The sequence below is a fragment of the Pinus tabuliformis genome, chromosome 9, assembly GCF_031772625.1.
Source record: "Pinus tabuliformis cultivar Carrire ecotype Pingquan chromosome 9, CPIR1, whole genome shotgun sequence".
NCBI lineage: Eukaryota > Viridiplantae > Streptophyta > Pinopsida > Pinales > Pinaceae > Pinus > Pinus tabuliformis.
The window spans coordinates 785,237,456-785,263,045 of record NC_142307.1 but is presented as its reverse complement, the minus strand read 5'-3'; positions in this window follow the sequence as shown (position 1 = coordinate 785,263,045).

Here is a 25,590-nt window from a genome sequence, read left to right as displayed (position 1 = left end):
CATCTCCAACAATGCCATATTGACATCAATGACAACTTTGACGAACAACCCCCCCCTTTGTCATTGATGGAAATATTCTTGCCCTTTCAACAATTCCTTCCCCTTTGACATCAATGGCAAATGGGGTGCCCAAGTACCGCCCTATCAAATCGCTTCTTGACATGCTGCTTCATCGTATTTTCTTCATCAATGATAGTTCTTCATGATAGATATGTTGCTCCCCCTGTCATGGTTCTCTTATTTAATGAAGTTGCTCCCCCTAAACCTTTGCATGCTTTCATGGAAATGGATGAGGTAGATGATCAACCAACTCCCCTTGCTTGCATAAATTCTTCTAGCTCTTCTTTTTGCCCAAGACAAGAAAGATTGTGGCCTTGTGATCAGTGGAAGATATATTAAACAATGGATGTGTAGTGAAGACACAATATCATGATTTTCTTCAATTGAATTATTTACGAGAGATGGTCATCCATGTGTGACTCATCAAGGGTTTCATAGGACTCTTCACGAATAGATTCTGCAAGAATAGAAAAGAATCACAAGCTCCCCCTAACAATATGCATGGCCTCCTTTTATGCAGAATTTCATCCTCAAAACTTGGAATATCATATCTTCCAAAGATGTACTCATTAGATCAACAACATGAGTTGATGTCTTGAGTGTTCAAGAGGCTTTTTGATCCAATTTGCTTCCTTCTCAAGGAAATCACAAGGAAGGAAGTTGACCTATTCAAGCTTCAAGTACAAGAAAGAGATGAGGAGCTCACCAAGCTAAAGGAGGAATTGCATCAAAACAAGAAAATGCATTGTGGAGAAGTCATATTCATGACAAATCAATTAGATAAAGCAAAGAAAAGGGAAGAAACTTTGTCAAGCCATCTTGAACAAAGACATGAAGACTTGAACACTTGAAAGAAAAATTGGTCAATACAAGGAAGAGGTCTCCTCCCTTAAATCTCAACTAGAGGAAGAAAAGAAATAAGCACAAGGAGCTGAAAATGTGATGGAAGCTTTGGCACTCCTAGAAGGACAAGTCAATGAAGTTGAAAGAAGAAATTGATCTCCTAAAGAAAGAAGTTGATCATCTGAACAAGAGTCTAAAGAGCTCTCAAACTCTAGATGACATCCTAAGTTATCAAAGATCTCCTCTTGGTAAATCGGGTCTTGGTTATGCAGGTGAATCCTCAAATAGTAATGATGCAAACCCTAATGCTTCAAACAACAAGGATGTGGAGAAGCTCGGAAGAAATATTGATGCCCACAGTTCTAGCAAAAGCAAGGAGAAGAATCAAGATGATATTGAAGGAACCTTACTCCAAGGAGATATGCAGATGGTGTTAAGGATGCAAGAGGCAATGGATATCATCAAAGGATCCCAATGCAGGTGTTAGTCAATGATCGCATTGCCAAAGATAAGGATCCACGAGAGGCGGTTAGTCCATGTCACGAAACACACAGGGAGCGTTGGTTTATCCAATGTCCAACAATCTCCCCCCAACATGAGCCGGGTGTGTATCGAACTCGTGACCTACGCTCTGATACCACTTCTTGGGAATCACAATTGCCGTTAGACCAAAACCCGTAGGTGTTAGTCAACGATCCCATCGCCAGAGATAAGGATCCACGAGAGGTGGTTAGTCCATGTCACAAAACACAGGGGGAGTGTTGGTTTATCCAATGTCTAGCAGGTGCCAATTTTTCTTTAAGGCCGACCTGGATAATTTTTCTCATGAGGGATTTCACATCAAAAATACATTTTTCCTTAACCAACTTGAGTGCCTCTCGGGGCAATTTTAGGTCTCTCTTAAGGAGGAATATTATCCAAGGAAGGGAAATTTATCCTTGAGCTACCAAATTAACAAGTCGAGGGCCAAAGTATGGCCTTAGTTACAGGGGTTGAAAGGGTTGGTTTGCTAAATCTGTTAGTAATGAACAATTGCTACAAGGGGAAGCCAATGATATTTGGAGGAGGCCGAAGATCTGTTCAAGCCTTTGCATGGACGTCGTGGCTTGAGTGAGGCTGTCGAGCTTAGGGAAGAAGGAAACAAGATGGCCAAAGGGTGCTAGAGGCAGACTTAGGGTAGAAAGGGTGAGCCACATGTTGGATGGTGTTGTCATTAATGTCAACCATAGGGTTTGACTAGGTTTAACTTTGATTGAAACACCTATCATTGATGTCAAATGAATAATAAATGCTTCTTAGAAATGTCTGGATTACATCAAGTTGAAGGCTACACTGTCGGATGGTTGAAAACCCTAGTCCTAGGGTTTGGGTTCCTTGGACTGAGGACATATCCCGACATTGTCGAGGGTTTTTGAAGTAGAAAATCATTGATTTTGTCTCGGATATTCACGTCATTGGATTCTCCTCGAAAATATGTTTCTGGTGGTATGTGGTATGCCCTAAGAGGCCTCCTGGTTTGAGAGATATTCACCTTTTAAGTTGGAGAGCCTAGTTTTTGGGCTAAAACCCCAAGGGGTGTGACATGGCATACTTTTATTGGTTATGGGCATAAAAAATTAGGCAAGAAGGGTTCCTCATTATGTCTTACAAAAACTAAGGGCTCCTCATCATACTTTGTGAAGTCAACCTCCTAGCTAACCTAATTACCTCATTTTTAGGGAAAATAGACCCTTACTAAGGGTTTAAGGTAACCTAGTAAAGTATGTTTTATAAATAAACATCATTAAGGGTTATTAAGGATAATGTATTAATTTTTAATGTAAATTTTAGGTCACGCACTTCCTTACTAGAAACATAAGGTACATTATGTATAAGGTATATTATTAATAATAATGAAAATGTTATTAATTCCTTCTCCATGAGTCATGACCTTCCTTAGTGCACAAGGTATATAATTTTTAAAGGATTTATGTCATCAAATAATTCATGAAGCCTCTAATTAAGCCTAACCAAAACTATAAAAAGAGACCTAGTCTAATATCCAAAAATTTAACATTCTCAAAGTTAGTTTCTATAGAATTGGGTGTGTTCTAGCCACATAATTTGGTGGCGAGGCTAGAATACATGACATATCCAAAACCCAGAAATCGTTTCTGGAAATTCCACCTAGAGATGACTTAATTAAATTGTTAACCAATTTTTAAATATTTCCTAATTCTAAACTTAGGGAATATGGTTAATTAATCAGAATTAATTAATTCAAGGTGAGAATCATCTAGAAACTCACATGGATCGACTTCAAGATGATCCTAGCCCTTGATTAATATTTATTCTTGGTCATTGGAGTCCCAACAGAGGATTATAAGAGGAACTCGATGGACACTTGGAAAAATCACTTCTGTAGTTCAATTGTCTTGGCATCTCAATTTGAGCAGTAACAGTTGTTGGAGATCCAGAGATTGAAAAGGTTCAATGAGGGGCAGAGACAATGATCTAGAGAGGCAGCAATAAGGGACATAGTTATTCCTAGTGAGACAGCACAGAGGACTGCGCAGTTGCTTTAGAAGCAATTCGATTTTGCTGGAGAGAAATTTGTTTTTAGTTCCAGAGGCCGAGAAGAGGGTCCAGAGTGTTGGAGAAGTGATTGCTTCAGCAGAGACATGAAGAATGACTTCATCAGAGGCAATTCATAGGTTAGACGTCATAGGGTCTGTGCAGAGGGTCTAGGAGGACGCGTTTCTGAAGGGAATTCGTGTCGGGGTTGCTTGTGGAAGAAGGGTAACTTCCCTTAAATAATTTTGGCCATATTTATTTGCTGTTTGGTTTTCCAGATTGGCATCCATAGATTTTACTCAAATTTTACTGTTGCATGATATAATAAAACCCTCATCTGCTGCATCGGTTGTCTCGCATTGGGTTTTTCCTAGGACAGTTGTCCAAAAATAACGGTGTCATTTCTTTATGTGTGTGTGCTAGTATTTTCTCATATTCAAGTGCTATTATTTCCGCACTTTTTATTTGTGAAGGTTGCAATGTGATTTATTTGATATTTGCCGTAGCAGATAAATTATAAAAATAATTAACAATTAGAAAGATAAATTTCAGTTGCTGCAATATAGGATTTTAGTTTTGGAATTTTCACATGGTATCAGAATGTGAGTGATCAGTCATGAAGCTCGAAAGAAGAGAAATAATTTCACTTCTTAGAGGGAGCATCAGGCTGAAATTATTGAAGTAGCACAGTGCTTAGACAGGCAGGCCGAATTGCTAGGCCAACGATTCGATTTTCAGTTGTAGGGGTGCAGAAAATTTGATTTGCCCAAGAGAGTGATTCCAACAATCAGAGGGAGCAGCTATAGCTTAGATTTTTGCTGAGCAGATTTCTGGTTGGACGCAGGTTTTTGCAGTAGCAGAACCAACATCGGGTGGAAGAGAAAAGCACACACAACAGAGGGAAAATTTCTCTCAGGGAACTTCGAGTCTTAGAAGTTCAATTTTTTCCTTGCAGATTGGCAGTAGTTGTGAACATATCTTCTCACTACAGAAGGGAGTGCGAGTAGCAAAGCAAAAACCAAGCAAAAGGAAAGAGGGGATTTTCGACAATTTTCAAGATGGCCACTGCAAGACTTAAAGATCAGGATAGGTTTGATGGATCATCCAACTATGTCATCTAGAAGGCTAGGATGTCTTTCCTTCTAGATGAATATGGCTTGAAAGCCTACATTAATAATGTAGTGGCAGCTCCTCAGGATGTAGACCAGCTCATGGAATATAGGAAGGAGATGGCATGGGCGAAGCATTTGATCCTGGATGGAGTCCAGGACCATATAGTCTCACATATAGCAGCCAAGGGAATGGCCAAAGAAAAGTGGGTTTTACACAAATCGAGACTAGAACACCTATCTGATGTTGATGTATCTTAGTCTCACACTGTTGATGTCTGACATCTATAACAAGCTATCACTATTAATTTAATTAAGGTGTTTTGCAAGCTTATCTCGCGAAACCTTTTTTGGGTTTTGAAGATCTCGTGTTCTTTAGTCTCTTAGACATAAATTGAGACTAGAACACCTATCTGATGTTGATGCATCTTATTCTCACACTGTTGATGTTTGACATCTATAAGAACCTATCACTGTCCATCAAGCCACTACACATACTTTCATTCATCTGCTAACCCTACAGTTGAACTGCCTTGCATCTGCATTGTTGCTGACTCTGCAGTGCGCCACCCTGCACTACTGCCAACTTTTCTTGCACTGCATCTAATCTCTTTCCCTTGCTACTACGACAACTGTTCCAACTGTGAACTAATCTATGGATCTATTGTGTCCATGTACTGGTTCAACAACTTTCTCCCGAGTCTCTAACTGCAACTAGTATATACATTGTCTACTGAGTAACTGTCTACGCCCAATTGTCTTTGCACCCCTCTAGTAACTGACTGCAACTAGTCTCTGCAACTGTCTTTCAAGATCTGATTGTGCCCTCTGACACTGATCCTCCTACTGAAAAGTTTGGCCCCATATAGAAAGGGTAATGACCCATGAGGAAACACCAATTTGATGTTGTCCTCCTTGGATCCTTCCCAAACCTACAACTCTAAACCATCATGCTCCTCCTCCATCTGGAGGTGTGATTCTTTATCAACGCAAACTATGATTTGACACTGCTGAAGCCTCTGCACTGTTGTTACTGCATCTGTGCTACTATCACTGCAACTATGTACTTGATCTCCTTAGATCTTTAAGCACTAAGCTTCCATAGGGTTGCTCCCTTTGAGTCTCAATCTCTCACAAAAATATTAGGAAAATCTCTCTTTTCTTCCAGCAAAGCCTCTCTTTTGCAACTCGCAGTCCTGTCTGCATGGCATGTTGGACTGCATAGTTTGTTGCGGTAAATCAATGTGGTCTCTGGAAACCCTTTTTGGTAGTAACTTCCTCTTGTTGCTCACTAAAGCTAATCTCTCTTCCTTTGGATCACCTCTCGACATTGGCACGTGATCTGTAGCCTCTGCAACATGGATTGACTGACTGTCTCTTTTTAGAATTGTGCCTTTCTCTCTATAGCTGGTCAATTCGTACTGCCTCCCTTGGCTTTATTTGCTAGAATGAACTCGACTTCCTTTCCTTCTACGGAAAACTGAAAACCTCTCTGGTTGGAACTGCACCTGCCACTTGCAACTGGGAAATTCACATTGCCTGGATCAATGCAACTAGCTCTGCAATTGTCTCACATGTACTTATTGCAACTAGCTCGACAAATGTCATCTGAATGATGGATTGTGCCTATTGACACTACTTGCTACTAAGATATTGTGGGCCCCTATAACAAAGGTGATTATCTTGCTACGACAACTAGGACTGATATCACTGATCTCTTTGCTACCCAACTTGACACACTAGAGTCTCATACTCCTCTTGGATCTAGTGCTCCACTATCTTCTTTCAAGCCTAGTCCCTGGCTGGGACCTTTCTTCACTTTGCAACTCGCATTAGATAGCTCATACTTCCTTCGGCACCTGCTTCCGACAAATAGAAGTCGATCTATTGCCCAAATCTTCATTTTGGTTAAATCGTATGACCTATTCTGGCAATCTTGTACGACCATCTTTGGAAGGTTACAAAATCTGTGAATCCTAAATAACTGGAGACAAAAATTAGAAATCTCCTTTTTCTTGCGGTCTTACTGTTGCCACTCGCAGTCCTTTACGAATGCGCAGGGTTTCTATAGCCTATTACAACTGGAAATTACAGATCTCCTCTTGAAGACTAGAAACTGGAAATGATCTGAGAAAATCTACCTGTGTGCTTTTCTTTTTGACCTAGCATTGATCTGCTGCTGCAAACTTGTTGCAAATCAACTGTGCCTAGATTGAACTCATTGATTTTCTCACCAGAACCTTCTTTCCGACAAATCTACACCTGCAAACCTTTGCAACTTAGGCTGATCGAATTTTTCTACTGGTTGCAATTGAAAATCAAACCCTCTTCTTCTACAATTTTCACTTCCTGGTGGCTTTCACAAATCTGAGAAATTTTGCTCAGAACTGCAAAAATTTCTCCCTCTCGCTACTGAGCCTCCGTTATAATCTTCAATGCGATGATACCATGTGAAAATTCCTTGAAATTGCAACAACTGGAAATTTATTTTTCTAATTGATTAATTATGCAGTTTATTTGTTACGATAAACAATGAATAAATCACGTTGCAATTCTTCACAATAAAATTAGGCCGCGGAAATAAATTGGAAACTAAGAAAATAATGCACATAGAATGAAAAATGACACCAATATTTTTGGACTGACGCCCCCAGAAAATCCCTAAAGGGAAAACTGGTGCAATAGATGAAGGTTTATTTTTATTATTATGTAGCAACAAAATATGAGTAAAATATTGGATACCCAAACTGGCAATCCTCCAACAAAATAATCTAGCCAAAATATTTGTGAGATAAATTGTCTCACGTGAAAACTGGTCTCGCTCCAAAACTGGCTTTGTTTGGGCCACTCGAAAGCCCCTGCGTCAGCCTCTGCACAAGCCTAGCACAAGCCCTACTCGCACTGCCTGGAATTTGATGTTCTGCTTGACTCTGTGTTTGGAGATGACTCTCTTGGCCTTCACAAATTTTTCATGGCCACTAGCACTTGAATCTACCTCCTCTTTAGCTAAATCAATCTGCCCTCTGAAGATTTTGCGTTGCCTCTGCGTAGCCTCATTGAGGAAATAATGCGGCCCTTTTGTTGTTGACTCCCTAGCCATTGAACTTCACTGGAAGTCTCTGCTACTACTCTCTCTTGCTTCTGCTTTCCTTCTTGCTCGAAGACTGCAACTGGATAGCTCGATCTTCCAAGGAACTCACTCTTCTTGTGTCTCCTAACTGTGCTCAAATGTGTCTCTTCATCCCCATTGATATGCTCTTATAATCTGTCGTTGGAGCACCAAATACCATGATTAAATTGTTATCAACGGTTAAGATAATCTCAAACTTGATCTGTGTTAGTTTCTAGAGCTTTCTTAATTTTCTTTAATTAATTCCTATTATTTAAATGATCGCTAAATAATTTAATTAAGGCGTTTCACAATCCTATCTTGCAGAACCTTTTTTGGGTTTTGAATATCTTGTGTTCCTTAGTCTCTTAGACACAAGATGACACTAGAATACCTGTCCGATGCTACAAAAAACAATGAATACTTGCATAGCTAGTACATATGTTGTTGCAACCCAGTTGCTTGCAAGCAGCCACAAAGATCAAGTGAACAGATGTACACAAAAACATTGTGATGCAAGAGGGCTTTGGATTTACTAATCATTAAAGTTGGCTTATGCTAATGCATGTTGTTTGAATATTTTGAAATTCATTTTATGTGTTTTAATATTCAAAAGTTGAAAGAGTTTGGAAATGAAGAGACAACCTTGGAATGCAAAGAGGCAAGCTTTTCACTTCATATTCATGAATGGAATACTAACAGTCAGCAAGGTGTGGTTATAAAAATATGTTCTTTTGGAAGGCTAAATGGTTACAGTGTGTGAGAGAGTTGATTAAGTTGTTCTGAGATCTTGTTGTGAGTTACCTGGCACAAAGACAAAGAAGAAGAGGAGCTAATGTGAAGCAAATTTGAGGAAGAGAGGCATGTTTTTTTTTAAGTTCGGTTGGCGAGACATGTCTGGGGGATTGAACTTCCGATCACTTGGGATTCGCAAGGGCTTGCCAACATGCTTTTTGCCAATTGTGCTCCCACACACGAACATGACGAGAAGTGGGTACCCCTAGGAGAACACTTCTCCTATTCATCTTCTTCCTGTCGGCAATAGCCAATAGCCCCTTAGAGACACCTTGTAGCCAATGTGGTGTGTTTCTTTATCTCTGCTACCTGCATCAATTGTATGTTTTCTCGCCCATTTGTCAAGAGCATATGTTAGAAGGTGGGAAATCTGACCCAAAAGGTATGTTTTTCATTGTGTAATCAGGTGCGTATGCTTTCTTTTCGTTTGGGCATCTTGGGCATGGATTATTTGGTGACTTGGAAGAAGGAAGGGCTTTGACCGTTGTTTTGTTCCCTCACCTTAAATGGGGGTTTAATCTTGAATCCTAGTCCCATGGGACTTCCCTTATTTGCCTATGGCTTTAGGGAGGGCACTACTTGGGAAACCATGATTTTGGTAGCATGGTCTTGTTTTCCCATTCCACGTTTTTCATTTCCCTCCGCACATTACAAGGCCTATTTCACCATTTCCTTTCTCTGGGTCCACATGACCACTATATCCACAAGGCACCCGCACACCCCTTCCCTTTCTCTAGATATTTTGGTTGGGCCTAGAAACGTTGCTCTAGAAATTGATGCAACTAAAAAAAAGGTTAAAAGCATATCATGACCACAAGCAAGAAACAAAAGAAAAGGAATCACAAAATGCAAAAGATGGCTAGGACATTAATATATAGCAAGTTGGAAAAAGCCAAACATGAGCCCTACCCCTTATCATTATGGTCATCACCTTGGTTCCTAGTGCCCATGAGTGCCCCTCACATCATAAAGGAACCCATGCAAGTCCCAACTCCTGGTGGGCGGTGAACTGCCCCACCTTAAGGGGGTAATAGTTGCAATACATCATTCACAACATGTTTTCATTTCTTGGATCCCCGAGCAATAATATATAGAAAAAATAAAGAAGAGGAAAAAGGAACATAGAAGAGGGTGGAAAAACAAAGGTTGGGGTAACTCATGTATTCACGATTGCTCCCGCCTTACTTATATGCACCTAATATGTGGACTTCCCTCATTATTGCTATCCTTGTACACATGGCATTTTCCTTGGGACCCCTTTGTCCCCACCCATTTCATCATTATTCACATGCCACCTATTGATTGAAGGATGTACTAGGGACATGTCTTTCCCCTTAGGAAGTCGGAAGACCTAATATGATCGTTTATTAGCTATTGCTACCTAGGGAGGTAACACTATAAGGCAACATGAAAATAAACGAGGGTGGAAAAACAAAAGATGGTGTATTTCATGTATCAACGATTGCTCCCTCCTTACGTCTATACACTCAATATGTTGACTACCCTGATTATTGCTATTCTTGTACCCACAACATTAGCCCATCCATTTCATCATTATTCACATGCCACCTATTGATTGAAGGATGTACTAGGGACATGTCTTTCCCCTTAGGAGCTGGGAACACATAATAGAATCATTTATTAGCCACTCCTACCTAGGGAGGCAACATTATTATGTGATTAAAGCCCCGAATTTGGAAGGAAAGCCCCATATTAAGTCTCAATTTTTCCTTGATTAACAAGCTTGGTTCACTTAGATGCATTAACTATTAATGTTACCTAATGGTGAAGATGGATTACTAGACATTATGTGTGATTGGTAGGTGGCTTTTGGCATGGGCCGGGTAACTTAATTAGGTCCTAGGTCCACTAGAGGAGCATATGACACCCAACATGTAAAGCGCTAAGAGCCATGTGACTACTATTACATTCCATTCCATGGGTGCCTACCACACCCTCAATTGTCTAAACTTTGCCCCACAATTTTCTTGAGATGATGCATTTGGACTAGCATGCCCTAGCTGGCTTAGTAGTGATCACATGGTTTGGCATTTGAACTAAGGCCCAAATGAGGTTGTCTCACCCTTTGAGATGTGGGAGGGCTAGAACCATACTTTGAGCCCTTAATGTTGGAGTAGAACTAGGCTATTTTATGACTAGGAGACTCATGAGACACATTTTGTGCCCCGAACACAAAATTGGGGTCCATATGATGATTTGCATGGGTATTTAAGGGTCAATCTATAGAGGATGATTTTTGGAGCCCTCTTGACTTAGTTTGGCACCAAGGGAGCTCAACGCATGCCTCTAAGTGGCCCACACAGTGATGACATAACATTTCCACCCCGTACTTTGTGATTTCACAATGGCTATGTGGTTGGCTTGTAACCATAAATAGGTTTTTCCCATCATTTGACAACTAAGAGGGGCTTTAGGCTAAAATCAGACTTCATTAGATATGTATAAATATTAAATATAAGAGACCTCATTTGATTCTCTCATCATCATAACACTTGGAATTCAATCTCTTAGAGGATTTTCGTACTTGTTCCTTCGTAGCTATTGGAGATCTATTGGATGCATTTCAATATTTGGAAGTTATTGTTTATTGTATTTGGAGCTACTTCTTTGGATAATGGATGGATATACTACATGTCTTGTAAGTGCTTATTGTTGAATATTTTCTATCTTGAAATTGTCTAATATACGAAATTGCTGCTTCTAGGTTATACTATTTTGTGCCCTAATTGTTGAAAAGTAATTTTGAAGGGCTATCTAGCTGAGTATTGCATATGTTATTCATTGTACAACATGTAATGAATGTTCCTAGTGGAGGAAATCTTTAATCTTTCCATTGAACTCCATTTTCTTTTGAAGTGGATAAATATTAAAAGTTGATACCTAGGGCATCAACTTTTAATCTTCTTAGAAAGGATCTAGCTTATCTATTTCATCCTTGTCTCCGTATGCCTAAAGGACAAGGCACTAGTCCAAGTATTGGTGATCAATCCAAAATTTTCTTCATAATTCCCCCCTTCCCCCGCCCCTCCCCTAAAATTGGTCCTTTTAAGGCTAGGGAAAAAATCTAGGGCTTGCAACGGAATTTTAGGGATAAGGATTTTTGGTGATTTGAGAGTATAAACTTCAAGGCTAGGGTCTAGGCTACATATTCTCCATGTTTGGTGGGCATCCACTCATATTTCATCCATAAAATCTCTTGCCCTAGGTGTTGCTCCAAGAGGGAAACCCTAGTTCTTTATCCCTTAACTTGAGGACTTCCTTGAAGGTTGTATACACTTGGTACTTGTTGAAGTAGATCATAAGAAGCCTTTTTCCCAGGCCTTGACTTTGTGAATACCTATTCCCATCGAAAAATCTGAAAACCCTAGTCCTTGAGCCTTCTTTTTTAGGGCTTTCCTTTGAGAGCGTGTTTGCTTCTTTGAAGCATTGAACCATTATTGAGTCTTTCTCTTGAATGAGCTCTAGCTTGATCACTTTGTGCCTTATACGTAACATATATATTTTAAGGCATATCCCTCCTACTGGGACTCCTCCCTTTAGCGAAAATTCATAAAGAGTAGGGGGTTTTGGCTAAGGTGACATTGGGTCTCTACTCCATTGTTTGCACTTTGTATAGCTCTTGTCTTGTAGGGTTTCCTTCTCCAAGTCCTGTTATATTTTGTGGTAACAAGGTGAAGACAAAGAGATGGAAGTATGTAGATTTAAAGACCAGGGAAACCAACACATTGCATTTTTTATGTATCAGGGGGTTGTAGTCTCTTTAAGGTAGTAGCCTGAAAAGGAGCAGGTTAGAGCTTGTTGAAGTGGAAGTAGGAGCTTCCAAGAAAGTTGTAGCTTGCAGAAAAAATTGAGGTAGGATCCTCCTGTAGGTTGTAACAGATTGATGTAAGTGGGAGTAGGAGCTTCCCAACAAGTTGTATCTTGTAAAATAGCAGAGAGGTAGGAGCCTCTAGAAGTTGATGTAATAGAGAAAGTAGGAGCTTGTCTTTGCATCACAACAACAACAAATTTGTGGTTTTCTCCATTTATGGGTTTCCACTTATATCTCGTGTCGATATGTGTTTCTTTTGTGTGCTGATTATTATGTTGAAGTTGAATGTTGTTGACATATTGAATATGCTTTTTATATGATGTTACATTGCTCGTTGAATAGTACAGATAAATATTGAAAAGAAAAACAAACAGTAATTGATGTCCATGAATGCACTAAATTGATTTAGTCCCCCTCTCAGTTTAGTCATGTTTCCAAAAATTGGTATTAGAATTGGTTCCTTATACATCAACCTAATAGTTGGAAGGTAGACCTGGTTGAATCATGGGTTATCAAAGTGTACTTGTGCTTAGTACTACAAACTTTTAGGAATGGAGAGAGAAAGTAAACACTTAATTGATAACCTATGGACTTGATGTATGGAAGTCAATATGTGATCGATATAGTAAAGATTCTCCCTCTACGCAAGAATAGTCGTGGAATGCTCAGGCTAAATGTGAAATGTATAACAATCTTCACAATTTGGATCTTGAGATGGTAATAGATCTAAAATTTGCAAAAGGATAGGTTGTAGGTCATGCATGAAGGAGAAACTAGTAGCAATAGTGTAGGAAAAGAAAAGAAGAAGAAAAAGGCCTTTTAGAAGGAAACTGTTGAATCGAATGAGACCACCTGTCTTGCTAGTGTGAATGTATCTGATTCTCATGAGGAAAAGACAATTGAAAACCATTTTAAGTAAGACTCATCTTTGATTGAAATATAAAGACCGACAACTGAAAACATAGATCAAAATAAGTTGTTGCAGATATGTGATGAAAAAGGGCATGAGTGTTGTTGTCACTCAAATTGTACAGGCCCAGTGTGACAATGACTCAGGGCGGGGGTTGTCACTATGATACCCGCCCTCTTTGTTCTAGCTGTCTCCCAATAGTAGGCTATGGGGGTAGTCCCTATGGAATTCGAGAATGCGAAATTTTTTGGCAACCAACAAATCCAAGAGACACAACTGAATGACCTAGCCACTTGGTTGATTTAGCAAGTTTTAGAAATTAGATTAGATTATTGCGTGAGACCAGTGCCTTATGGAGTCAAATACTTGCTTTATATCAATTATACACCAAATGACCAGATGAACAATTGTTGCTTGGAGATGCTTTGCTAACCTATATGTTATGCAAGTCCTATAATCTAGGTGAGATGCAAAGTCTTGGTTTATTTTAGTTAAATGCCTAACTAGGTGAATCCCTTAATCCTTAGTTGTTTTGAGGCTAGTCTCTAAAGTAAGTTGTAGAGAGAAGTCAAGGCGAAGCAAGCAATGGCTTGGTTAACGATACCTCCCCTTGAAATCTAACTACTCAGTGCCTTCGGCGATGCAGAGACTGTGGCTCTGACAACTGCAAGGTCGTCGTGTTAATTACTAGAGAGGGACTATCTTTCACATGCTACAAGATGAAGGGTGGCCCTATCTTTCTATCAACCAAGCTTAGGCTTGGAGGTAAATTTATTAGTGCAAGACTATGCCTAAAATGCAAATGCAAGGTGATTGAGTGCTCTTGAGGTGAGATTACTTATGATCTTAAGTACTTAGTTACAATTGATCTTAAGCTATGACAATAGAGTACTTAAATGATGAATGAAGGATAATCTCAACCATAATATAGAGTGCTCAAGTTCAATAGTGCCCAAAAGATATATCCAATGTAACCAAGAGATAATTGCTCGAGTACTAAATAAAAGACAACATTAATGCTCTTTATAACAATTCACCAATATTTCAAAGATAGAATTAGATTATCATAATAAATTTAATAACAATAATGGTGAAATTAGAGCACTTATCCATGATATTACTTAGAACAATTAGCTAAGGTTCTTTAGAGACAATACAAGAATGAAAAGGGTACCAATAAACAATATCTCAAGGGATTGACAAATTAGATGATTAATGCACAACAAATTACCACAATCTCAATTAGATGTTAGATAGAACAATTAGTTCTCCCAATGGAACAAATGGCTAAACGTTAAGATGCCCAAGTCCAATATCCCTTTTAATTACCAAATTAAGCAATATCAACTATTCAAAAAGATATCCAACTCTTGAGATTGATTTGTCAAGTGCTTTTATGAGTGAGTTATTTAGTGCAAAATTATGACCTCTTAAATTATGAAACTCACGAGAAAACAATGTGTTAGTATTCTTATTAGAAAGCAATATAACCAATTTATCAACCTAACAATCTAATGTTGCCAATGTAAGCAGATGATCATAGACTACTAGTAAAATAGAGATGAAAATGAGGGTTTGAGGCAGACCAATAGGCCTTTAAGCCTTGAAAATGACTAGTTTGCTTGCCCAAAACTCCAATGAATTGGTCTCTAGCAGCCACAGTTGTTAGCTCAAAATTCTCTTGAATATCTCTGCAACCACAAAGTATTAGTGACAAAAACTCAATGATAATCCAAATGATCACTGAAATGAGGCAATGAGGGATGGAAGAAGGTAAAGATGAGGGCTAAAGGCCAACGCTAGGCCTAAAGGAGGCTAGAAACTTGGGTTCAAGGCCTAATAGCCCTACTATAGCTATAAAAGAGGCCAATAGGCCTACCATTAAGGCTAGGAAGCTAATTAAGGCCTGTGATAGAGGGATAGGATCTCACGGAGGGACGCTGCTGAGAGGGAAAAGAGAGGCCCTAAGGCCTGCGATAGAGGGATAGGATCTCATAGAGGGTATAAGAAGGCTCACAGAGGGAGGATGAGGCCACAAAGGAAGTGTAAGAGGCCTAGAAAGGCCTGTGGCCATTGCTAGCATCCCTTAAGGACTGATGACAATGGAATAGGGGGTCATGACGTGGGTTGGAAGCTGAATTAGGCCAACGGCTCACCAAGGATGGCTAAGGAAGTTGTGTCTAGGGCTAGAATGGCTAATGCTAGGCCTAGAAGGCCCTAAATTGTTTTTTGAACCCCTGCAAAATTAAATTTTGACTCAGATCTTCAAAAAATTGCCACAAAGTTGCCATGAATTCTCCTCTGAGGGCTAGCAGCTTCCTCTTTTTCTTGAACATTGAGCTTGGAAGGTAACTAGAGGCTAGATCTTGCCTTCCCAGGCCTAGATCTGCCTCAAAACCCCAGTGATTTCCTTCCAAAGGCTAAGCGTCTCACTTGGGTGAGAGAAACCCTTCAAGCCCTCACACAAAATTTGAATTTTCCTTTATGGCTTGTGGATTCACTTGCACAAATGAAACAAAAATTTTCAAAACCCCAATATATATAAAAATAATTAAAATAAACCCAAATGAGTCAGATCTTCAAAAAATTGTCACGAAGTTGCCACGTCTGAGGGCTAGCAGCTTCCTCTTTTGCTTGCACATTGAGTTTGAAAGGTGACCAGAGGCTAGATCTTGCCTTCCTAGGCCTAGATCTGCCTCAAAACCCCAGTTATTTCCTTAAAAGGGCTAGATGTCTCACTTGGGTGAGAGAAACCCTTCAAGCCCTCACACAAAATTTGAATTTTCTTTTATGCCTTGTGGATTCACTTGCACAAATGAAATAAAAATTCCCAAAACCCCAATATATATAAAAAATTAAAATAAACCCAAAACCCCAATTGTTGCAAACAAGGGTTAGAAATAATTTACAAAATTATTCTACAAAACTTATTTACATAATATTTATAGATATACAATGTTTGTAATTTTTTTTTGAGAAATAAATTCAAAATAATGACAATGGATAAATGTATTTTTCTTAAAGTTAGAGTATTGGCCACACACCCTTCTGCAAAGTTAGATTACCATATAAAAATTCCTAGAGCCCGAACATTGTTGGCCCTTTCCTACACTCCTTGAACTTTGAGCGCAAGGGCTAGTGTACATGCAAATCTATATAATTTTTCTCAAATTGAATCATTATATCATATGATGAATCAGATCACCTAAGATAAAAATTATTTTTTACCAATGGAATGTCTTATCATCGACAAATGAACTAACAATCCATATAACAATGTAGCACAATATAGGATTAGCACATAACTGGCACATACCACAGATCAATGGAACAAAAACACCATGAACTGAGCCCCAAATTTTTTCTATTACGATATGGAGCAATGGCTCAATACCAACATTACAAATTTTACATCATCTGGAGATAGCCCAAAATCAAAATGCCTTGAGAAGCAAAATGGTTTTTATTTATAGAGAAATCCTCCAAGTGGAAAATAACGGCTAGTTGGCTTGATCCCCGTCAAAATAATCTCGACTGTTGATAATAATTTGGTCATCTTTTAATCACTATCGTCAAAAATATTTTTATTTTGAAGAAAATTGAGAATTTCACTTAAATCTCATTTATTAATCCAAAAATTAATATTTTGGATTAATTTCCTCAAAAATTTGACTTTGTCTTAACCACCAAGGTCCAACAGTTCAATTTTTCTTAAAATCTCCATTTCTCCCTTGGTGGGGGACCTCCAAAATTTGACTTTTCCTTGACCCACGAATTTTTTGATTATTTTCCAAGAAAATTTAATTTCTCCATATTATTTCTGACTCTAAATTAACTAATTTTTTGGTTTAGGAATTAATTTTAATTTAGCTAGAAAAATTAAGTGATGACAAAAGAGGGGATTAATATTTTTTCCACCGTCAAATATTTTAGCCATGGTGTCTAAATATGAGGGACCATGCACTAAAATATTTTTTACATCAAATATTACAAATAATTCAACCCTCAAAGGGGGAATACACTTTCATTATAGACCCTCAAAATAATTACCCAATTTTGCGACACAGTATGATCTAGTATAGACCAAGTGATCTGTAATAAAATAATTTAGCTAAATAATTTAAATTATTCCCAAACCATTTTTACAAAGACTCGATATAACACTAGGACTCACCTAAGTCTTTGTCAATGAATTCTGCGCTCGCTTTGGGGTTTACGCTAGAAAGCATATGGCAACTGATTGTAGGAGAATTCAAACTAAGAACTATCAATATAAGATGTAGCAGACAAGGAAGTTTCCTTAAGCAAGCAAACAAAAAATACCTTTACCTACGAGAAGAACATCTCCCACTAGGTACACAAACTCCTTCTATGGCTATTTTTGTTCATGCAATACTTTTGGACAAAATTGTTGATTGCAAACACTATGTAAATAGGAGTAGAACTGGCATAAGAAGACACATGCGCTTTCTTCCATTTCTTGGTCACACAAGATGCTTTTTATGTCACAATCTTGGCCACATGGTCAAAGCTTGCAATTTTCCTTGTACTCTAAATAAATATAGACAGAAGATGGAGGAGATTACTCAAAGTAGATCGTATAATAAGCCAAAAGGAAATGCAAAGCGCAGAACACAAGCCATAAAAGTTTGAAAAAGAAAAAAGAGCAACATGTGACTTTAATGACAAATTGAAGTTAGCATGGCCTCAAGGGGAGTTACTTAAGGAAACAAAGAGGAATCTGTGAGTGTTAGAGAAGTAGCATTTAAGAGGGAGAGCAGCGCCAAGAATGTCTTGGAAAAGATAACAGATATGGTGAGACCAAACTTGCACCTATTATAGAAGTGACACTCTGAGGGGTAGTCTTGTTTAGAAATATGATATATCAGAAGTGGCATTACAATTCTTGGAATATAACATTTTGGGAACAAGATCCTTTCCAAAATAAGCATCTCTGAAACTATTATGACAAAGAATATATTTGGAAATGCTACAACATTGAATTAGGCATCAAGACCTTGAGGCAACTAGAGATTATCTTTAAAATAGTATGAATAAAGATTAGATTCTGCATAATGAACAAATGGAGCAGAACCACAAAGCTTAGACCAACTTCGTGATGAAGAGAACCATCAAGTTGATTCAACTTTCAGAAGTTATTTATGCAAAAAATTTATGCAATAAATGAGTGATCAGAATACACCAAAGTCATATATTCTCACTGAAATCCTGTTCTCTTATGGAGGAAGATAAGAGGAAGGATATTGAGACTAAGCATAAAGAGTTATTTTGTGAATTGTGTAGTTGCAAACACAAACTCATTAAAGTACTGAATAGTTTATGCACATGGAGGAAAAGAACTCATCTATTGAATCTTTTAAGATTGTCATACATGAAGAGAAGTTTGCACATTATCTATGAGATATTGCATGCCTTCTTCATTATCAAATGTTACTTAGTTTGCCAGCTTATTTGTCGTCAAATAAATCCATAGAGGAGCAATTGTCATTGGTTAAATGAGCAGTTAATCATCCGGATTTAAACAGGAATGCAACAAATTACAATATAACCATAAATAGAAAGATGCAGTAGAAATAACACTTCATTTCATTAATATCAAATACTAAAATATGCTTACAAATAGAATGGAAATAAGACTAGCTTTGACGATTTTAGCTTATCTCTGAGAAGAGATGTGGCGGCTACATGCCTCTGAACTGTGTTACAATGAGGCTCAAAGGCCTATTTATTATTGAGAAACAATGGAAAACCCTAAACATCCAAAAACCTAACTTTAAGAGATGAAGCACCAAACTATGGGCCCCGTTTGGGTAAATTGGTACATCAACTTCTCGGGGTCGTAACTTTGGCATATGATCTTCGTTTGACGTGCATAATACCTCGTTAGAAAGATCTATCCAATGACTACAACTTTTGAATGACCAACATCGGTCCATGACTCATGTTGGTCCTAGTTTTCCCAAAAAAACGTCATTTAGGGCCTCAAAACGGCTTCAGAAGTTCAAGACCAAAAATTTGCCAAAAATAGTAAATTGTGCTACAAATAAGGAAACTGAAAAACTTAAAGAAACAATGGTGGGGGTCCAAGTGGAATAGGTAGGTGGCCACCAACATCCACCTGGATCATTTCTCCCCCTTAGGAAGCAATGGTTCCCATTGTGTTGAGTTCCTCCATGAGATGAGGAAACTTCTGTTGAACTTGGTCCCTTGTGAGCCACTTGCCCTAGTGAAGGAGTTGGCCTGCTTTGACAACTCGATATAGTTGGATCCTTTGTTGTCGGGTGTTCTTGATCTGCGTGTCCATGATCCGATCTGATGTGTCCAACAATGGTAGGTAGTATGGTCGAAGGTGGTCTACATTGAACACTGGGTGCAGGCCTAGGAATGGGGGAATGCTGATCTCAAATGCATTGTCTCCCATAGCCTTGGTAATGGTGTAAGGACCATATCAGAGTGGTTTGAGTTTCCGATAGGCTTCGGTAAGGTGTTCCTTCTACAAATGCAACCAGACTTTGTCGCGCACCTGAAACTTGTGTGGCACCCGTTGTTGATCATGTCGTTGCTTGTACTTGGCATTTGATTTCTCCATAATGTGATGGACCTACTGGCGGATATGTTGGATGTGCTCAATGAAGTTGTTTGCCTTATCCGCTTCTGACTGGACATCAACCAAATCTGCCTAAGTAGCTGCAAATGGTATGTCCACATCAATGGGACATATGAAGTTGTTTGCCTTATCGGCTTTTAACTGGACATCAGCTGAATCTACCTGAGTAACTACAAATGGTATGGCCACATCAATGGGACATAGTGGCTGGAATCCCAAGCCTACCTAAAAAGGGTTGTGGCCAGTCGAGCTGTGGAGAGCTCGGTTATCGCTGTGTTGGACATAGGGGAGGCTCTCATCCCATGTACGTGGATGCTTTGAGTTGTACATCCGCAGAATGTGTACGATCATCCTATTGGCGATCTTTGTCTGGCCGTTAGTTTGGGGATGGAAAGCTATGGACATAGTGAGCTGGTTGTCCAGCATTGACCAAGACTGGACCAAAATGTACTGAGGAACCTGTTGTCCCAATATGAGATGATAGACTGTGGGATCCTAAAGTGTACCCACACTCATTCAAAGAAGAGTTTAGCAGTGGCTTCTGTTGTGATATTCTTCTTGTAGGCTGCCATAATGGCCATCTTCAAGAATCTGTCGACGACTACAAAAACACAGTTGTTGCCATGCTTAGTAGAAGGAAGGCCCGACATGTAATCCATGGAGATGGATTCCCAAGGTTGACTAGAGGTAGGTAGCAGAGTATAGAAGCCTTGCTTCTTGATGGTTAGTTTGGCAATAACGCAGGGTGTGCAGGATCTGATGTACTTCCCGACATCCTATCGAAGATTCGACCAATAGAAATAGTTCTGCAGTGCTGCCACTGTTTTCTCAACCCCGAAATGCCCAACAGCTCGACTATAGTGCACTTCCCAAATCATCTTAACTCACTCGCTTGAAGGAACACAAATGTGCCCCAGGTGGCATAGCAGGGCATCTGGAGGTGAAAATCTTGAATTTGATGACCCTCCAAGAGCGTTTGGTATGTGTGGCTGAATTCTTGGTCGCCTTTGTAGAGAAGTGGCCAATCAGAAGTCTTGTGCACATAAGAGTTGAGCACGGTGGTTAATGCCATGATCGGTGGTCGGCTGAGGCAGTCTACAACATTATTGGTGCTACCCTTCTTATACTTGATATTAAAATGGAACTGTTGCAAGTATGTGGAGCACTTATGATGGCGATCATTCTGCAACTTGCCTTGCATTTGTATGAACTACAGAGGTCGATGGTCTGTGTGGACGACCGTTTCCTTCCCCAAAATGTAATGCTTCCATTATCGGCAGTCCTGCACAATGGATACATATTTGTCATAAGTGGGATACTTTCAGACTGTGTCTAAAAGTGTCTCATTGTGAGGTGCCACTGGATGCTCATGTTGAGCAAGGATTGCCCCAACAGCATAGTCAGAGGCATCTGTCTCGATCTCAAATGGCTATTGCAAGTTTGGTAAAGTGAGTAGTGGTGCAGAGCAGAGGCGATGTTTCAACTCTGCGAATGCCTTTTGTTGCGATTCAGACCAAAATAAATTTTCTTTCGCTCCTCCCTTGGTGACTTGACTCAAGGGCCAAGTGATATGGGAGAATCTTAACACGAACCTGCGGTAGAAATTGGCAAGGCCCAGAAAGCTGCAGAGCTCTGTCAGAGTGGTTGGGTTGGCCAATCCCTAATGACTTGGATCTTGGTTGGATCCACATGCACTCACTCGTTCATCAATAATGTATCCCAGATACTGAACCTGGGTCATGCCAAAAGTGCATTTCTGCTAATTGGCAAACAACTTGTGTTGCCGCAGTGTTTGGAGAACGTGTCGGATGTGGTGGAGGTGCTCTTCCCAACTCTGGCTGAAAATCAGGATGTCATCCAAGTATACCACTACAAATGAGTTGGTGAATGGGCATAAGATGTCATCCATCGACGTCATGAAGGTTGCAGGAGCATTTGTCAACCCAAAAGGCATAACCAACCATTCGAAAAGGCCCTTCTTGGCTTTGAAGATAGTCTTCCACACATCGGAGGATTATATCGGTACCTGGTGATATCTGGACTTCAAGTCGATCTTGCTGAAATATTTTGCCCCCTTGAGTTGGTCCAAAAGGTCATCAATCCGTGGGATCAGGTACCTATTCTAGACAATGATCTTGTTTAGCACCCGATAGTCAATACAGAGTCTCCAAGTCCCATCCTTCTTCTGTACCAACACGATCGGGCTCCCACAGGGTGATGAACTCGGCCGGATGCGACCTTTCTGTAGCAGCTCTTGAATTTGCCTCTTGATTTCATCATTCTGTAGAATGGATCGCCGATAGATTGGTCCATTGGGCAACGACGCACTTCGGGTCAGATCAATGGAGTGCTTGACCTGACAGTGTAGAGGCACCCCTGCGGGGGAGGTGAAGATGTCCTCGTACTCCTCCATGACCTTGTCCATTTGTTGTTGTCATGCGGAGGGGCCATGTCTGGAGGTCGTGGCCACCATCTTCTTCTTTCCCTGAGGGTGTATCATTAGGAAAACAAATTTCCCAGTTTTGGAAATGAGCTTACTGCATTGTTTTGCAGTAACCAAAGAGATGGCAGTAGGCGGTGCTACCTCCGGTATCCTGTACAACTTATTTCCCAAAGTAACAATAACAGTGCGAGGCCTTGACTCATACACAACATGTCACTTCCACAAGTATGGTTGGCCTAATAATACATCACAAACATCAAGGGAGCAACGTCACATAATACCTTATCCGTGAAGGGCTTGATGCTGTATGGAAGGCCACACTGGTGGCTCATGCAAAGATCCCATCCTTGGTGAAGCCACTTGATGGTGTACGATTGTGGGTGTGTTGTGGTTGGTAAGCCAAGCTGCTTCATGACGTCTACCGAAATGAGGTTCTTTTGGCTCCCGCTGTCGATAATGAACTGTAGCGAGGAACCCTTTACCCACATCTAGGAGTGGAAGAGGCACTCCTCTTCTGGATCTTCGGGTTCCTCCTTTTGGATTTTCGTGGTGGCAATGGTGGCGTTGGGCTCCGCATCCATAATCTGCTTCCTGGCTCATTCCCCTTGTCGGGTTCTGACTCAGAGTTGGAACATGCATCTGATTCCGAAGCCTTCAGCTCAACCACTAGTGACTGCTTGGCCCGACACTCACTTGTGTTGTGAGTGGAGCTCTTATGGAACTCACACCACTTTCCCGTGTCCTTCAGCTACGTGGTGTTGTTCTTTTCTTGCGGCTTTGGTGTTGGGGTCCGCATCCATAATATGCTTCCCTTTGTCATTCCACTTGTCAGGTTCTGATTCAGAGTCGGAACATGCATCTGATTCCGAAGCCTTCAGCTCAGCCACTAGTGACTGCTTGGCCTGACACTCACCTGTGTTGTGAGTGGAGCTCTTATGGAACTCACACCACTTTCCCGTGTCCTTCTTCGGCTTCGCGGTGTTGTTCTTTGCTTGCAGCTTTGGTGGGTTGTCCTAGGCCGCCCCGCCTTGGCTTTGTCCTTTGTTCTGCGGTTTGGGGGCACTTTTCCCTTGCTTCGGATTCGCAGATCCAAAGTCTTGCTTCTTTTGTTTAAACATCTGCTTGATCTTGATGGCGTGTTGGTATGCCGTGCCGAGCGAGGAGATGTTTAGTAATTCCAACTCATCCTGGATGTACCTGTGTAGACAGCTGCGGTACTTGAGTACCAAATGTTTCTCAGAATCCTTGATACCCAACTTTGTGTGAAGGGTATGAAAGACATTGGTAAACTCTGGCACATCTTGGTTCCTTCCCTACCGCAACATTGTCCACTTTATGTATTTATCCTCATAGCTCCCAGTAGGGTAGTACTGCTCCTTGATGGCATCCCAGAATGAATTCTAAGTGGGCGCGACTGAAAAAAGTGAGGTTGTACTTTCAATCCTCTGCTCATAGTAGGTTTCCCACCAGTCCTTGACGTGGGGGGTGGCTTTCAGAAGAGAAAAAGTAATATTTTTTCGGCTGGAAAAATCATGAACAAAAAAATATCCTTCTAGCAGATTTAACCATTTATCTCCGGTGTCTGCATCTATGTGGCCCTCAAATATGGGAATGTCAATGTTTACTTGTACCTTAAAAGGAGTGGAGCCTCCAGAGTGGCTGCTGGATGTGAATGTGCTGCCGGTGGGCAACCGTTGAAGGATCTGGGCAAAGTTTTTGTCATCACATTCCTTTGTTTCTCGAGGCCTACTAGAGCAATATTTTGATGGGATCTCCTACCCCCTCGCCTTTCTTTTCTTCCCCCATGGGCAACCATCGGGGTTTGCGAGGCTGATCTTGCAAAGGTTCAACCAAATTGAGCCCTAAATCCTTATATCTCGACTTCGTTGGGGACATGCAAAGAAAAATAAAGAAAGAGCAGACCGCTCTGATACTACTGATTTGGATATAACCAGGAATGCAACAAATTATTGATATAACCATAAATACAAAGATGCAGTAGAAATAACAATTCATTTCATTAATATCAAATACTAAAATATGGTTACAAATAGAATGGAAATACGACTAGCTTGGGCGATGGTAGCTTATCTTTGAGAAGAGATATGGCGGCTACATGCCTTTGAACTGTGTTACAATGAGGCTCAAGGGCCTATTTATTATTGAGAAACAATTGAAAGCCCTAAACATCCAAAAACCTAACCCTAGGAGATGAAGCGCTAAACTATGGGCTCCCTTTGGGTAAATTGGTACATAAACTTTCCGGGGTCGTAACTTTGGCATACGATCTCCGTTTGATGCGCACAATTCCTCGTTAGAAAGATCTATCTCAAGACTACAACTTTTGAATGACCAAAATTGGTCATCGACCCATGTTGGTCCCAATTTTCCCAAAAAACGTCGTTTAGGGCTTCAAAACGGCTTCGGAAGTTCAGGACCCAAAAAACTGCGAAAAATAGTAAATTGTGCTACAAATAAGGAAATTGAAAAACTGAAAGAAACAATGGTGGGGATCCAAGTGGAATAGGCGGGTGGCCACCAATATCCACCTAGATCAGTTAATGTCTAAGGGAAAGATTGGTTAGTGGTAACCATGAAGAGGTTGATGCCTCTTTATTTGAAAATGATGAATTATATGCCAGGGCACTACAGGAAGCTGGAGATTGATGTTGATATAATGAAAATCGATTGCATAACTCAGTATTTTGTTACTATAGAGCATCATCATCGAGCTCTGCATAAACCTTTTGTTCCAATAGAACCTATAAACATGCATTTGTAATGGAAGATTGATAGGGATGAACATTTAATAACTCCAAAACAATGGCAAACTCTAAAAGTTTTTTTTTTCTAAATAAGACTGAGCTAAAATATATTACAGTGAGAGCCAAATTACATTATCAGTATTACACCAGGGCCGCGGGCCTGTAAAACTGGTCCTGGGACCGACTGTAAACACGAGAATGTTCATATCAGGATTACAAAAGCTGGAACCAGAGTGACGCTTATGTAGCCGACACATGGACTGAGACAACATAGACTGAGACAACATAGACACATAACCGACACGTAGACACCATAGACACGATAGACACATAGACACCATTACAGAAGTAACAGATAACCGACACCATAACAGAGATGAACAGAAGTACAAAAAGACTGAGTGCAGATACATATGTGGTTGCAAAGAGAGCTGACAGAGAGAAAATTCATGCAGAGAAACCTGGAGCGCGAACTAGTCTTCATCCGTAGTCGGTGGCTCATCCTCCATCTTGCAGCAGGGAGGCTGGAGAATAGCCTTACCC